This window comes from Aythya marila, assembly GCF_965140915.1.
Source record: "Aythya marila genome assembly, chromosome: 5".
NCBI lineage: Eukaryota > Metazoa > Chordata > Aves > Anseriformes > Anatidae > Aythya > Aythya marila.
The window spans coordinates 6,985,264-7,001,072 of record NC_139046.1 but is presented as its reverse complement, the minus strand read 5'-3'; the positions used below and the strand labels follow the sequence as shown (position 1 = coordinate 7,001,072).

At 43.3% G+C, this 15,809-nt stretch overlaps 1 protein-coding gene and 1 long non-coding RNA gene across 3 annotated transcripts in view; one reads left to right on the top strand and one right to left on the bottom strand.

Annotated features, from left to right (window-relative positions):
- The window catches only part of RHOJ (ras homolog family member J), a 54,852-nt gene that overhangs the window by 34,115 nt on the left and 4,928 nt on the right, over positions 1 to 15,809 (bottom strand). The window lies entirely within an intron of this gene.
- LOC309878731 overlaps positions 8,464 to 15,809 on the top strand; it is a 51,952-nt gene continuing 44,606 nt past the window's right edge. Inside the window, exon 1 of the long non-coding RNA XR_014317614.1 lies at positions 8,464 to 8,719. This is a non-coding gene — a long non-coding RNA (uncharacterized lncRNA). The remainder of the gene's footprint in view (positions 8,720 to 15,809) is intronic.

The following is a 15,809-nucleotide window of genomic DNA, read 5'->3' as shown; positions in this document are numbered from 1 at the left end:
ACCACCCACCAGGGACTTGTAAGATTCCAGTTAGAACAGGCACTCTTGATTTTGCTTGCCTTGTACTGGGAGATATATGAGAGTGCTTGTTTATGTGAGATTTGGGAGAACAAAGGCTAATTAAATCCCACCCTTCCAAAAGGATATATATTTTTTCAACCCTGAGGCAAATTTTCTATGTCTGTGTGTTTTGGCTTTTAAACTCAATAGCCTGCAGGCACCAGCCACGTCAGCAAAGAAATGGAAAGCTCATTATTACACTATTAGAAGGTTTAAATCTTAAAACCAGAGACTATAACAACAGCAAATGGGATATCAAAGGCATGCCCTTCTACTTGCTCTTTTCACTGAATTCAGGCTGGAGGGATGCTGTGAAGGGTGTTTTGCTGTGCCTGCACACTCTCCAACCATCACAGCACATTGAGGGTGTAAATCTTTTTATTTTTTGGTGGTATTATTGCAGATTCTTATTTGTCCAGATAAACAGAATGAAAACGGATAGGGTGAATTCTGGAGGTAAAGAAGTGCTGTTGGGTCATGTCAATGAGCTTTCGCTCCCTGCCCAGTCTTGCTCTGAGCCTTGCCTCTGTGATGCCTGTGCCACGTGAGTTTCACAGGGCAGTTACCTCTGCTCTATAACTGGCCCACAGGTTACAGCATGCATTTTACCAACAACAGCAACAAAAAAAAAAAATCATTGTGCATTTTGGGCAGTTGCAGGCCATTTAGGCTATTCTGTATATATGGCGCTTGAAAAAAATGTTCGCTCTTTCTGCCCTGAGCTCCCTATTTTCCTCACTGGTCCCTCTGTACTTGTTACCCTGCTGCTCCCTATCATTTTTTTCCACACAATCCCCAACCTTAACACTTGTGCTACTCGAAGATTTTCCCCACAGACCTTATTTTCTAAATATTCTATTATTTTTGTGATTTTCTGGGACATTTCCCATTTCCAGAGCATCCTGCAGAAGGCCGTACCAAGCTGATTCAAAACAGGGTGATTTAAGTCCAACCTGGTTGTACAGGACATGCATTTCTACTGTATTGCCCAGTCATTTTAATTCTGTAGCATCCTTTCCCATGCTCAGGCAAGGGCTGTGCACAGCGTGATGTGGTGATGTGAGCGTGGTGCTTGCCCCAGGGTATGCAGGTCACACAGTCAGACAGGGAGTGCTGTTTCTGGAGGAAACTGCCACCAAAAGCAAAATGTCTCTGTCACGAAACCATTTCTACATAAGAAATGATTTTAAGGCTTCATCTGCACGTATATCCCAGGGAGGAAGTCTGCTGTATCCTCAACTGTTAGCTCCTTAAGGGGAAAAAAATCTGCTTGGAACAGGTCCTTCGGGGGATTCGAAGTTCCCTGGAGGAATGCATCCCTGAGCCAACAGCGTCAGGTGCAGCTGATCCCAGTAAAGCCCGGGGTTTGCAAGGGGCTGGGTTGGTTGATGAGGATGGAAGGATTTCAGGATAGAAGCCAAGAGCAGGCAGGCTGGAGGCTGACAGCGCTGCCTGACCTGAGCTCTTTCCTTTGATAAGTAATTGCTGTCAAGGTTTGCAGAGGGTGGTCAGGGGCTAAATGCAAGGTATCAAATCTGAATCACAGAAAGGAAGCGTTGTCAGCTGGGCCTGGGATATGGGAACCTCCAACATTTAAAATAATTCCTGTGTGCTTAAGGGGAATTTACTCATGCTGTCCCTAAAAGGCAAACCCTAGAGAGCAAAGCTGGCTGGTGTAGCTTGCAAAGCTCTGCTGCGTGGCCTTAGCAAGTCACAAGTGGAAAACATGGCAAGTACGTAGGACATTTCTAGATTAAATATCAGCAACAGTCTCCGCAACTTTGATTTCTGAGACATGGTATAAAAATTCTTCAGTCCTACTAAGAGAGGGTGTGGGTCAAGGCACTGCCTCCCAGGGTTTGTTTCTAACCCTGTGGATGTTTTGGGGAATTGCCAGGTGCCCTCCTGAAGGTTTAGGTCTAGGTCTCTGGTGGGACCTGAGGCACTAGCTGGTGTCTGAGCCTATAGAGAGGGTAGAATTATAGATACTTAAAAATGAAACTTGCTGATATCAAATAGCATAGATATTTTGCATAATCTGTTAAATACCGGAAATTAATTTGATTTTCACTTCTACCCCATCACTGGAGACAGTTACATCTAAACCTTCAGCCCACAGCAGCCTTGGTGGGCAGGCTCTGTGTAATTCATGCAGAACCAAGGTGGGAGGATGATCATTTCCACTCTCTGTAGGCTGACAAACAAAAAGCTTTGGATGGCTTTAATGGGCCCTGATGAGACACAAGAACGGCATCAATTTCAGCTGTGTCTGAGTGCTTCAGCACAGACACAACACTGAATTGATGGCAAAAGTGTGTGGCAGCAGTTACTGCCAGGAGAGCTGTTCTGGGAGGAAACACACAAAAATCATTTAACTCCCTCCCTCACTGCCCTAAGTTAATTTGGACATGCTATATTCCCAGCACAATTATAAATTTAAAAATAAGCACAGCCAGGGCTTTAGCTGGAGAAGGACTGCATTAGTGCCACAGAAAAGCCTGGAGTGTAGTTTACAAAAAGCTGCTTTTTAAATCTTATGCCTACAATCTATTCTTTCTGGAACAAAATATGGTACTTCCAGCCTACAATATGAAGTGAGTCATAATATTGCCATTCTGCTCCCAGCATAATTGGAGCATACCTATGGTATGAAGTGGGAGAAATATTTGGCCAAGAAGAACGCTCCAGAATTTTATGTACTGTCAAGACATGCTTAATAAATAGAGAGTATTATTTTCATATTGCGTAATTCAGACTTTGCTCATTCTGGGGTTGTTTCAGCAAAACATGTAAGTGCGTGCTTATCATTAATTAGCGCTTAAGCCAAGATGACTATTAACATACTAATGAGAAGGCCTTTCCTAGGGGTCAGGCTTCCTGACGTGTATGGAGGCAAACATGTGCTTGCACCTGCGTGGGGGCTGAATAAAGCCTCGCAGGTAGGTGCAGAGAGTGGGTGTTAGTGGCAGAAAGCACATATGTTTGCCATGGTCTGTGATCCTTTATACTGTGCTTCTGCTGTTTCCCTAAGGACAGGCTTCAGTAGTCTCTGAGATCACCCATGTGAGTGTGGAGTCAGCTGGGAAGGCCTTGGAGCAGGGTATGAAATCCTCATTGTGACGATGTTCTCCAGAATGACAGCAGGCACGTTGCCTTCAGCAGACCAGATTTCATTCCCTGTGTGTGAACAGATTCCGAGAGGAATGATCACGTTGTATGGCCAACTGTGAATCGTTTTGGCAAAGGAACCAGGGCTTGAACTTGAACCCTTCCAGGTGAAAAGTAAAGGCAGGAGCAATCTGTGTGCACACGAAATGTCAAGCGTGGCAGCTTGTGGGTGAAACTTTGGTCCATGACACTGATGATTTGGCCTCAAATCCTGCCCTGCAGCTATGTGACTTTCTCGACGCCATTTTGAATTTTGACCAAACAGCCCAGAAAAGTCTCTTGCTCTTGGTGATGAGAACTCACAGAATCGTGGCAGCAGTGAACATTTGAACCCTCCAGAGTGTGAACTAAGAATGGCCAGCTGGTGCCATCTCAGCTGGGAAAGCAGTTAGCAAATGGCTAAGATATGAGAATGAAATCTGGTTTATACCACACCAGAGAGGACTGGTTTGGATTGGCATCCAGAGGATTTCAGAACAAAGGAGTTTCTCAAAATCTCTGCCCCTTCTGAACAGCAACATTCCTTTTTACCAGCAGGATCTTTGGACTTCGAGTTTGGGAACAGATTCTGGAAAACAGACGGGGATCCACTGCTGAGATCCTCTGGTCAAGCCAAGATGACAAAACTGACAGAAGAAATGTATGTCCTCTTGTATTCACAGGAAAACACAGTAGGCAAGTTAATTTGATCCCACTCATCATTTCATCATCACAAGCTTACAATTCCCCGTGTAATTCTTTAACAAGGTGAAACAATAGTTTTGAGAGAGTAGTCTCAGGGCTGTATCCTTCTGAACAGCTTGCCAGCCTGTGTGGCCATGTCCGCCTTGTCCTCTGGGTTTGCTCACCTCCAAGAACCAGTTTCCTTACCTGAGGGTATGTGGATGATGACAAACTGCAGCAACAGTGAGTATGTTTTAGCAAATTCGCTTTCCTCCATATAAATATTTTTCTCTGGAGTTTATTTCCACCCCTGTTCCTTTGGATGTATTGATCTCCATAGGCTTGCGTCTTCCTACTTTAAGATCTGTTTTCTTTTAAAGCCAGCTACGTGTCTGGGAAATACACAGTCTGGTGTTCCAAGGGGGCAGAGGGAGGTATTTCTAGAAATAGCAAGATGACAAACAAATAGAGAGAAATTCTGGTCTTGGCTACCTTACTGTAAACTCAGCCCATGGATCTTTTTTTCAGAACTGAGGTTTCCCATCTGTCAATGGATGGTTATAAATCCCAGCAGATGTTGAAGAGACATCTGGAGTGTATCCCTTGCACTCCCAGTGTCAGTGAGCATCACCCAGTTGCAATACACTTTTGCTGACCTAGGGGAATTTGTGGTCTTCCCTCCAAACAAACGGGTGATTACAAAAATTGCGATTATGTCTGACATCCTCTCCTACAGTTACTAAGAGTCTCTGATACTGAGACTCCTGCTTAGCACTTGTCTTTCCAAAGCCAAGTTTAACGAGCATCTAAATTAGCCATTTTATAAACTAATGGGGTGGGTGCTGAGGAATAGGCTCTCTGCCATGCTGCGACAAGACCATTAGCAATGGGGAAATTGGGAACCTTCAGCATGCAGGAAGCTGAATGAGTGGATTTGAACCTCTTTGGAATTAAAATGGGGGCAGGGGATTTTCCAGGGAACCCAATGTATTTTTCAAAACTCGTCAATTGAATTTGAACAGGCTCTCCAGATGCCTTCAAAATCTTCAGCTTCAGTTTTGAAGGTGAGAAAGAGGACATTTTCCGTCCTCCCACGTCTGGTCACAGCCCAAGGTGCCCGGTCAAGGGGGGGAAAGTCTTCCAGCCAGCCACATTTTTCTGAAACAACTCAATTGTACAGAGTGAAAGCCAAGGCCCGGCTTTTTTTCTGGGCTTTGCATGTATTTTCAAGTCAGTGTTTATTTTGCCTGATCTGCCCTGACTCTCTGGTTCCTGTTAGTGTTCTCTCCTATTGTTGCTGGTGAACTCTGGCCCTTACCGGGATTTATGGTGGAGTTGCCTTTGTCTGAGGAGGTACAGGGGAGATTTTCCAATACTGGAGTGCCAGGACAAAAGCAAGGGCAGAACTTTTTTGCTTTTCTATTCCATTCTATCCCTTTTATCTCCTGCTTCCTCTCCTCTGGGCTGTTTTTCAGCAGCAGCTGCCCTCCCTCTTGTGGTTGCTCTTTGCCCCCTGTCCCGTGTAGAGGCATGGAGCTATCAAGCCTCTGCCCTGTGCCAACATGCCATATATGTTCCTCTGCTGACCAACTTCTTTCACATCTGCACATACTATCAAAAGACATGGAGAGCAATGAAGCTCATTTACTACCCCTTGTAATTAAGAGGGTTTGCATCCCTGAGATGGCTTTAGGACTTGTTTTTGTGCATCATGCAACATGCATCTCTGCAAATGATTTAGAAGAAAACACCCTAAAGCAGAAACTACAGACACTTCTCTAACTGCTTCTGTAAATTAATATAGCAAAGAAAGTAAGTCAGGAAAAAAACAGTCCCCAAACATGGCTTCTTTGTAATCTGGTAAGTCTTTGACAAAAATAGTTTTTCACCATTATTAATACATGAGCATTTCCTTGCATCTCCTGCAAATAAATAAGGTGAAAATTTATACTTGTTCCTGACAAATTATCTGTTGTGTGTCAAAAATCCCTTCATTCTGATTTCCTTGAAGCTTAGCAGTTTGTACAGAAATGCATTAAGGAAATTATCTGCTTTTTTTTCACTTATTTTATCGATCTACTTATTGGCCTTCTATTACTTGCGACACATTTGTTCACTTCAGGGGTTTCCTGGCTTAGATTTGCTTTGACCCAGCTCTGTGAGTCTTCCAAAGCTAGACGAACCCAGCAGTTTATGTGAGCATAGCTAACTTTAAAAACAATTGCTTAAGAATCTATTATTTCCTCTTTATTCGATATCAAAATGTGTTTACTACAGTTTCGTCATACTCAAGATCATCGGACAAAAATCTGTGTATTACAGCAATAGGCATAAATATTTACAACTAACAGAGCCTATCTAATTTTAGGTACTTACACCCTCCACGCCCACTGGGAAATGAAACCAGGCTCTTCCAGGATATGTTCCCAGCTCTCCTAAAGAAGCAGATCCATTAGGCACTGTCAGTAGTGCCTTCTCATTGCCTCTGATGGCTCTGTTTCTACTCTTGCCTGGCAGCTCACAGCTGGAAGATGTTAAAAGGGTAGGATAGCTGAAATTTAGTGGTCTTCAGACACCCAAAATGAACTCCTTTAGGTCAAATGTAATTCATACTAAGAAACAGGATTTTGAGCCCTCTGCTGAGAAGCTCCTGGGAAGGACAGAGCATTTTAGCTTCTGGGTGATGGAGTGAATCCTTTCTATTGAATAGCAGTGGCTTGGTTCATTAACATGAGAGGTAATAGAAGTACAGCTATACGGGGAGATGCTGAAAGTAGCCCTACAGTAAGAGAACTCAGAATATAGGTTGTATTTTGAGCTCAGACTAATTGTACACAACCCAATAACTCGGGTGATGACTGACTATGATGGTGTCCTTCCTAGTTTATTCAGGCGTAAGCTCCGAATCAGGTCCTGTATTTCCTGCATAATCTGTAAGCAGTGTCACTAAAACATGGCTACATACATCTCCCCCCACATCCACTGGGCATCACCACTGAGGACCTTGACCCAGTGTCACAAGCTCTGGGTGCCACTCACAGGAGCAAGGTAGGAAGGAAGATGTGCTTTGAAAACCTTTGAAAACACTTAGACTAACTTGCTTCTTCTGGAAATCAAACCTGTGTGGTCTTATTAATTAGAATGTAGATTTATTAGACAGTAATGTGATGACAAAAGTCATTGAAGGAGAAGAGAGAAAAAATATCTTCAGGGAGCATATACTAGAAAGATTAAAGACACTGTGAGTGAAAAACAGTTCTGCTTTCTCTTTCCCACAGCACTTGCCTTGTGCTGTCATTATGTTTGCCAAGGCTTGCAAGGATTGCCAACATCTCCCTGCAGCCATCGCATCTCTTTATATTGACAGAGGATAAAACCACACCTGAGCTCACACTATTTCAGGCATTTTCCTTGGAAATTTTTGTCTCTGTTGCACAAACATTTCATTTAGAGGAAGTGGGAGGAAATCTGCCTTTGGATAATAATGGTTACGATTCAATAACTGTAAAATGGATAATAACAGCAACCGACTAGTACTGGCCAGGGGGCTGATAATTCAACTCTGCTGCAACTTCTGAGGTTTTACAATTTGTTTTCATTTTACAGTGGAATGAAAACAGAACCTTCACGTATTATGTTTTCAATTTAAGTCTTTCTTGCTGCACTGTCAGAAATAACTAGAGTGCCCTGGACCTCAAGAATTTGTCCTTCCAAGTATTTAAAAAATGCTTCAACTTCCATGAATCAGCATTTTTCTTGGTGGGATAGTTCATCGAAAATGCTCTGGCCAGAACTTTTGCTAACCCTGAAAGTTCAAAATCATGTCTCAAACCCCAAAACATAGTTGCTATGAATAACTTGTTTTATGGTTTACGGATTGTTTCTGGACTGTCTTCTCTTAAGTATACCTTTTCCCTCCATCCTCTAAAGATGTATATCTGTTTCCCACCCTCCTCCAGTATTTTCTCTCATTTTCTTGGGCTTTTATTTTTTCTCATGCAGCTTCTGGGCTCTTTTGACCTTTCCTAGGTTATACACAAACAGCAATGCTGAGATATATTTTTTTTTATGGTATGCTGTGGCAGGGATTTGCCAGGAAAGCGGTGGCTGCTGGACGGTCTCTGCAACAGATAGTGGTCACTGCAGGGTGGTCCCACTACCTTCCTGCAAATCCCTGTCTGGCTGCTCTTTGGTTTTCATTCTTCTCAGATGGCATTTTCCATCAGGCAGAGCTGACATCCGTGAGAAGGCAGAAACATCTGCTGTTATGCCCTGGCCGGCTGCCGCCCTCACCAGCTCAGCAGTGCTTGAGGAAATCCAAAGAGCCACACGGTAATAATTATCACTAAGTGCTTGTGGGGCAGCCGCTATGTGTGCAATGTCTGTGGTTTGGGTTTGGACCCAGCTGGCTCGGGGATGGCTCTGCAGGACCTATACCTAGTTCTGGCCAGCCCCAGGCTCCGTGCTGCACATAGGCATGCTTTGGAAAAACAAATTGTCTTTCCTCTTTTCTAACACTTCAGGTGGGAAGACCCTATTCTTCAGAGAAAAAGAAAGAGAAAGAGAAAAAGAAAGAGAAAAAGGAAAAGGAAAAGAAAAAGAAAAAGAAAAAGAAAAAGAAAAAGAAAAAGAAAAAGAAAAAGAAAAAGAAAAAGAAAAAGAAAAAGAAAAAGAAAAAGAAAAAAGAAAAAGAGAAAAAAGGAAAAGGAAAGCAGAGTGGAAAATAAATATGCAGAAAAGGAAATGCATTGATTCATTCTGAAAGATGGAGGGAACAGCAGAAAGGGGATCAAGAGCTGGAATGATTTCATGTGATACAAGGTACCAGGTGATTCTCCAGTCTTGTTATGAATTGTCACATGCAGCTCACCATGACATAGTGTGAATGTTATCACTCAGGGACAAGGTTCCCCTGTGTCCTCAGGAATTTCCACCCTTTTAGGCCTAGTCTCAAAACACCATTTTCCTTGCAAAATTATCCCAAGAGTTGTTCTTTAATGTCTCGTGTTCGTATATGTAAATAGAGAACAGGGGGGAGGGAAACCCAGTTGGGAGCACCATATGGAGACAGCACAAGTTATTCCTGTTCTACCATTGTCTCGGCATAGATTTCCTTTGTCAAACAACACTTCAGATTCAGGATCTTGTTCTGCATTCGTGCTCCCCATTGCTTCTTACTTCCTTGGGAGCACTGGGAGGGACTTAAGGTATTGCTACAAGCAGCTCTTTACAGGAAAAGAAATTAATTGGGCAATAAGCTTCAAATAATGGAAGAATGAATTATTTCAACATTTTAGCAGTTTCCCCGGAGGGAGAGTAGAGGGAGGAAAATGCACTTAACACTCTAAAATATTAAAATAACAAGAACCACAGCAGCCTCACCCCTCTGGACTTCAACCAAACTGAATGGTTTAGGTAAATTCCCAGCAGATCTCAAAGTGGTACACCATCAGAGAATATTTCTATGCATGGCAAGGGAAATTCTCTGTATTAATGATATAATGAATTGCATCAGCTAATCTGGAGTGTTCTTCAGTAAGGCCTGGTTTCTGGCAGAGTAGCTGAATATATTTTTCAAAATATAAACTCCCCTTTCAATATCAAGTTTGATCCTGTTTTCATGGATGGTATTCATGGAAAATTGCTTTCTTGAAGTTGTATTTCATATATATAAATATATATATTTAATGAGAGATGTTACTCCCTTGTACTCCTGGAATAGGCTTAAGATATTCACAGCAGTAACTAAAAGGCAATGAGATGAAGGGAACTGTACGTGATTTTTGAGATTTACTGGTTACATACACAAAGCAAAACAAGCAGAACAAAAAAGCAGAACAAAGCAAAGCAACAATCTTTCTACGAGCTTAAATACAGCATACAAATACCCTCCTTGATTTTGTTCATGCTCTTACTGAAAATTTTAATGGCAAATTTGCAGAGAACAAAAAGCACACTAAACTGAAAAAAACAAAAACAAAAACAAAACTATCTGTGTAGCCAGATCCTGAACCCTCATTGGAGTTTGTGTGCCCATAAGTAGCAATCTGGGATTGGGATCATAGAACCTACCCTGTCAATAGCTGTGCTGTTGTCTGATTGAATGGACAACATGAAGCCCTAGGGTTCTTCCCCTACTTCTGCAAGCCATTGCTTGAATTGTATAGAAAAAAAAATAGACAGTCTCAGGAGGCGTATGTCAGTGTAAAGAGTTTGTTCCAGGGCTGAGTTTCCTCAGTGGAAACACCTCACCTTTTAAATGAAAAATCAGGTCTCTGCATTTCTGCTGCTTGTTGCCATTGCAGTGGTGCTGCTCACGGAAAGGGGCTCAAGCAACTGGGCCCCAGAGTTAGAAAAGGACCTTGACTCTACGCCTAGTTATTGGAGGAAAACACACAGAGGTAAGCCAGCCAGTCCTGAAACAGAGCTCGGGAGGTTGCTCAGAAATAGAGAGCGTCCGAGATGGGAAGGGTCTGGCCTTTGAGGATGGAGCTGCTCACAGCAGCTGGATGGCTGCCCGCTCTGGAACTGGAGCATGGGACAGTTTATGAACTTAAAGCACATTTTCCAACCTTATGGGATTTTCCTTATGATCTGTTCTCAGCAAAGCAGCGTTATTATTGTAAATAGATGCTCTTTTTGTCCCGTCTCCCAGGGGATAAAAATGCATGTTATGTTTGAAAATGTATGTTTTTCCCACTCGTTGCTGAAGCAGTTCCTTTCCACAAGGTCTGCAGAAAGCCGAGCATTAGCAGATACTGTTAATATCATTACTTCAAAGTTCTAGCTGAATGTCTTTGCCAGAGAGTCTTTAATAAAAGACGTGGCCTCCGTCCCCTCAGAATTGCAGGGGTTGGAAACGAGTTTCAGTGAGTCATCTCAGGCATCCTCCTGCATTGTGGCAGGACCTTTCTGTCCAGCCCCTCAGCTCTTAACTCTTTCAGATGCCTAACTGCTGGCTCCTATGCTCATTGCTGGGACTGCTCTTTCCACGATACACTTGTGTACTGCCCTGAACCAGGAGCAAGGATCCAGCACTGCGGTGCTGTTCCCACTCCTGCTCCCAAGCCTTCACCCTCCTGATTGTGCCACTATGTTTGGGAATATTTTTACAGCTGCCTCCCTCCTTCCTTTGGGAGGTGTTTTAGCTCTTTTTTCCCCAGTGCTTCTCCTGTTGGTGAATGAGTTTTCCAGGCTTCTCTTCCCTTGAGGCTGGTTGGCATGTTGTGTATTTACGGAGTTACTGCTGTGCCAGCTCCTGAGGCAGAAAGGCAACCCTGGGGCAACTCACTTTTTGGTGTGCTGGACCTACCCTAAGTTTGGGGAACTGTGCCAGCTGTCACACGGTCCTCATGCCTTCTCCTTTCCTGGGATCAACACTTTGTGGCTGCAGGGAGTAGCTGAGGGCACCACTCCCCAGCAAGAGCCACAGGTTGCAGATGGCACTATCTCCCCAGCACCCTTCCAAGCCATCTTGAATACTCATATAATGACTCTCTTTGCCTTTAGCAATGTCTCTTTAAGAAGAGGTTATTGGTTTTGGTCATAAATCTATGAGTATGTATGCTGCAGAGCAAGTATTCAGGAAAAGCCATCACTGCATAATGAGATCTGCATCCATCTCAGCCAAAGGTGATAGCAACCACACAGTTGGACTGTGCCATCAGGTCCTCCTTCATGCTATGCTCACCTGGCTGTGTCTCTGGGACTGCTGAGACGTGATGGATGGTGCTTGGGATTGCAATGAGGTGTAATGATTCATTCTCAGCTTTGGGAGAGCTTTCCTGTCCACCTGGGCACATGGGAAAGTCATTGGCTGATTAACAGCACTTGAGCATTTTAGCACATGGACAAGTTGCACCTGAGGTCTAATCCCTGCATTCAGCTGAAGCTGATGATAGCATGGCTTGTCTTGGGTGAAAGACTTCTGAATTTGACTAGTGTTTGGCAATAAATAGGATAAATTCACCTTTTTATTATTTTTTCTAGGTTTTATTTATTAGAAATTATTTTAAAACACATTTTCTGAGCTCTTATGTGGGCAAAAAAAGGAGAGATGAATACCCCACCACGTCTAGTGTTCACTCTGATCTCAGTGGTTCTTGGACAAAACCTGAGGTGACAATTTATAAAGCTTCTATTCCTCAGTATCTTATTCCTTGACTGGAGAAGACTCATAGCTTGAGATACAAGAACATTGTACCTGACAGGAGACTGGTGAGTGAGATGATCACCCTTAAAAGAAGACTAGAAATACAGTAACCTGGATTTTTTTCATTGTAAAGATAAATAATAATTTGACAGGAGATGTCATTATTGTTTAATGACTCTGTCTGAACAGAACAATTGAAGGAAATATGTTTGCTCTTCCTCATCCCTTGCCATTTCCATGATGTCATTAGGTTTGGCCCTAACAATTGGAAAGTTAGAACATAGGAAAGGCACTACCTGTAGGGTGAAATGTACACAATGATGCACGGTAGCAATGGTTTGTATCATTAGCACAGAGATCTGTATCAAGGTTTATCAAGAGAACAGATAATGAAAAGGAAGCTTTGGTAAAGGCATTTTGCATGGACTTAGTAAGAAGCTAAGCCATAGTAACTGCAACTAATTTAGTAAAAACACTGCCACATCCTGCAGAAAAGAAGAAGTTTGTACTTGTCTAGGAACTTTATATAGGTGTTCTTGCTAAGTTTTTAGTTTGTTTGCATGTTTTTTCCTTCATGTGGAGCATCTGCTGTTGAAAAGCATCTGCCTGGCTGTCAGTGTGAGCCAGGTATGGCACCACCTACACGTGGTTTTGCCCCCTCTGGAGGATGGCTGGTCACGTGTACTGAGTAAAGACTATTAAGGACTCCTAAGATAGCGGATGTGATTTTTAGTTCAAGCTGTAGAGTTCTCCTTCAAGAGCCAGGGGCCACAGTTTCAGACTTGGTTTTCTCAGCTTATGTCACCCCCTGCAATGTTTCACCCTTAATAAGGGGTGGAAAAGGCTAAGACTGCTTTGCAGTGGTGCAGAAGAGGGTCACTTTTTCATCACTTCCCCTGTTAACCCTTTTTCTGCTCCAGACAATCCCTTATATGTCTCCTCTCAGCAGTCCATTGCTGCATTCACAAAATTTCAAAATCTGTTTGCCTATATCAGAAGAATCATTTCAAAAAGTCCCTGAGGTAGCACTGAGCAGCTTTAACATAATTTGACTTTCATCAGACCACATTTAGGTCTTACCCTGACCTCTAACAGAGGCTGGTGTCAGCTCACATTTATTACCTCTTACAGAAGTCTTATTTTTTAAGCAGCTAATGATAGCACTCAATCTCCCTGATATCAGGTCCAAAATCCCTTTTTGGAAACCTTGTTAGATTTCCTCTCTGTAGCTTTCAGGTGGTGATAAATTCCTTGGGTTAATCACATGCCATAAAAATAAATATTTCTTTTTATGCCATTTGACTCTCTCAGCTTTACAATGCATTTCCACCTGTGGCTGCCCCTAGAAAAGCTATCATTCTACATCTGAACCATCAAGACCCTCCAATGGTCTAACTTACTCCCCTCTTAGTATTCTTTGTGTTTCCTATTGCCCTTGAAACACCACAGATCTAATATGAAATGGTAGACAAAGGGGTTTAGGTGGAATTTGGGCTGGATAAATCTGGATAAAGTAACATGGCTGCTTCATCTACTTCTCTAATTCCTGGCACTATCCTTCCTGACGTGTGTTATAGTTTGTTTATTTTCTAGTCCAGCATTTCAACTAAATGTTATTTGCTCCTGGGCTATAAGTTCAGTCCAGAGTGATAAAGAAGACGTGCGTGGGTATGGAAGGGGTGGGCATGGAGCTCTTTTGTGTCTCTTTGTAGCATAAAGCTTTTGTTGGTGTAAAATCAAGACATTAATAACAATAGCACAAAGAGAAGCTGTATGGTAGAGCCAGAGGCAAAGGTAGGAAGCAGCTCAGGTGCTGCACACTCCTACCCAGCCACAGCTGTATTTCAGTAGTGCCGGGGGACAACGGGAACATCGCCACTCTGTCACTGCTGCAGAAACAATCTGCCCTCAGTAAATAGTACCACAGAGCATGCACACACCTCTGCCTGCATGGGCTTCAAGTGGCCTGTGCACCCTCAGGACAATACAGGGATGTGTGTGAGGAAGAGAGATATGAGCGATAGTCATCTCAGCTCTTCGCATGCTGTAAAACACCTTCAGGAGGAAAATGTCTTAAGATGTTTGAGTGTGTACACGGGGCCTGTTTCATCTGAATGTGCAATAACTACGGTCATTCAGGTAAAAAGCACCTCTTGGGTATATAAAGACTGTCTAGGCTTTCTGGATGTGAAAAAAACCATGATGATCATTGTATCTCCTCTAGCTTATGTGACACAGGACATGGAATTAAACCTTCTGTGTGGAGCCTAAGAATTAGTGGTTCTCTAAAATTTGTCTTCCTAAAAAGGCAGCCAGGAAAACCTTTGATTGCACTGGTGGCTTTCTGTTGTGTCGAATCCTGAATGTGTTATTGAGACCTTTGTTTTACTGTGGATGATACAGGGAAGATTGGCAGAGAAGTCCTTTTAGCTACTGAGAGGCAAAATGAATGTATCTGTTCTGTGGCTGTTAGTCTGAAAAGCCAGATCTTAAAAGAGAGTCAGTGCTTTCCTGTCTCCGATAATGTTCAAGTCTGTTTGATCAAAACTGGATGAACATTAAAAGGAAAAAAACACCGCAAACATCCATGCAAATAAACATCACAGCTCGCTCTCAGTGCTATTTATAGCTGTTTCAGTTTAATGACCCCAAACATCACATGAAACATCTAATGTGCTACCAAGACTTTTTATAGGAGACAACTGTCTCAAGAACGTGGTAGTGTGAAGACTCCCACGGCAGCACCCATGCAGAAACTGCAAATCTCCTTGGGTAGCCTCATCCTGTCTAATAATCCTGTTTAGTAAAGTTTCAACGGGGGAAAAAAGTAACAGGATGGGGTTTAGGTCATTGCTCACACACCCTGACAGACAGAGACAGGTCGAAACCAGTGTGCCCGTGTAGAGCATCGGCAATCAATATTAACTAGTACATCCAAAGCATGGACAGATGTGCTGTTGTGCCTACAGCTGGAGAAGTTTGGGGTGTTCCAGCACCCATCTGGTTTCTGCTCTGTCCCAGCAGCTGGTTCCTCCCCCGTGGGGAGAGGCTACAGGGTGAGGCTGCTCACAGTGACAGGGTGGTCCCAGTCTCCCTTGGGTGCTCCTGCCTGCCCCAGGACCCAGGGTGCCCACTGCAAGCTGCTCTCTTTCACGGCAGGACAGGAGCAGCGATTTGTGTCAGTGCTGTGGCGTATGGGCAGCATATAATGGATTTGTGGATTTGCATAGGCACATGCTGACTCTTCTGGGCAAGAGCGATAGTACTGCTCCTATGCTAGTAAAAATGCTGGAGCAAAACTCTCAAACTCTCTCCCTTGCCATGTGCCTTTGCTGGTCAGCAAGGGTGGGTTTTCTGCTCTGCAACACCAGTGAGCGCTTCAGCCCCATTCAGTGCTCGGTCAGCCCCACTACTTTAAGAGTGCACACTGAAGTACAAAGAGCCTGGCTTCTAACAGTAATTAATAGTTGTTTTCTTCTATATTGCTTTTAATTTACGGAGCTTCAGTCATGGCTGAACTATTCTGTATGCTATTCATTAGCTGATCACATGCCACTGCTAATTTTTTTCAAATGGATTCACTATTTATAAATGTTTGTCGGTTTGTGCCGACACATGAGGGAAGGAGGGACATATTTATGCCATCCACAAGTCTCTAGCGCACATGTTTGCAGCCCTCCTTCAGAGGGGCTGACCTCTCTCTCATTTGCCAAAGATACACCTTTGTTTCCTAAAACTATTTGTCTGGCATTCACCTGTGTGCAGT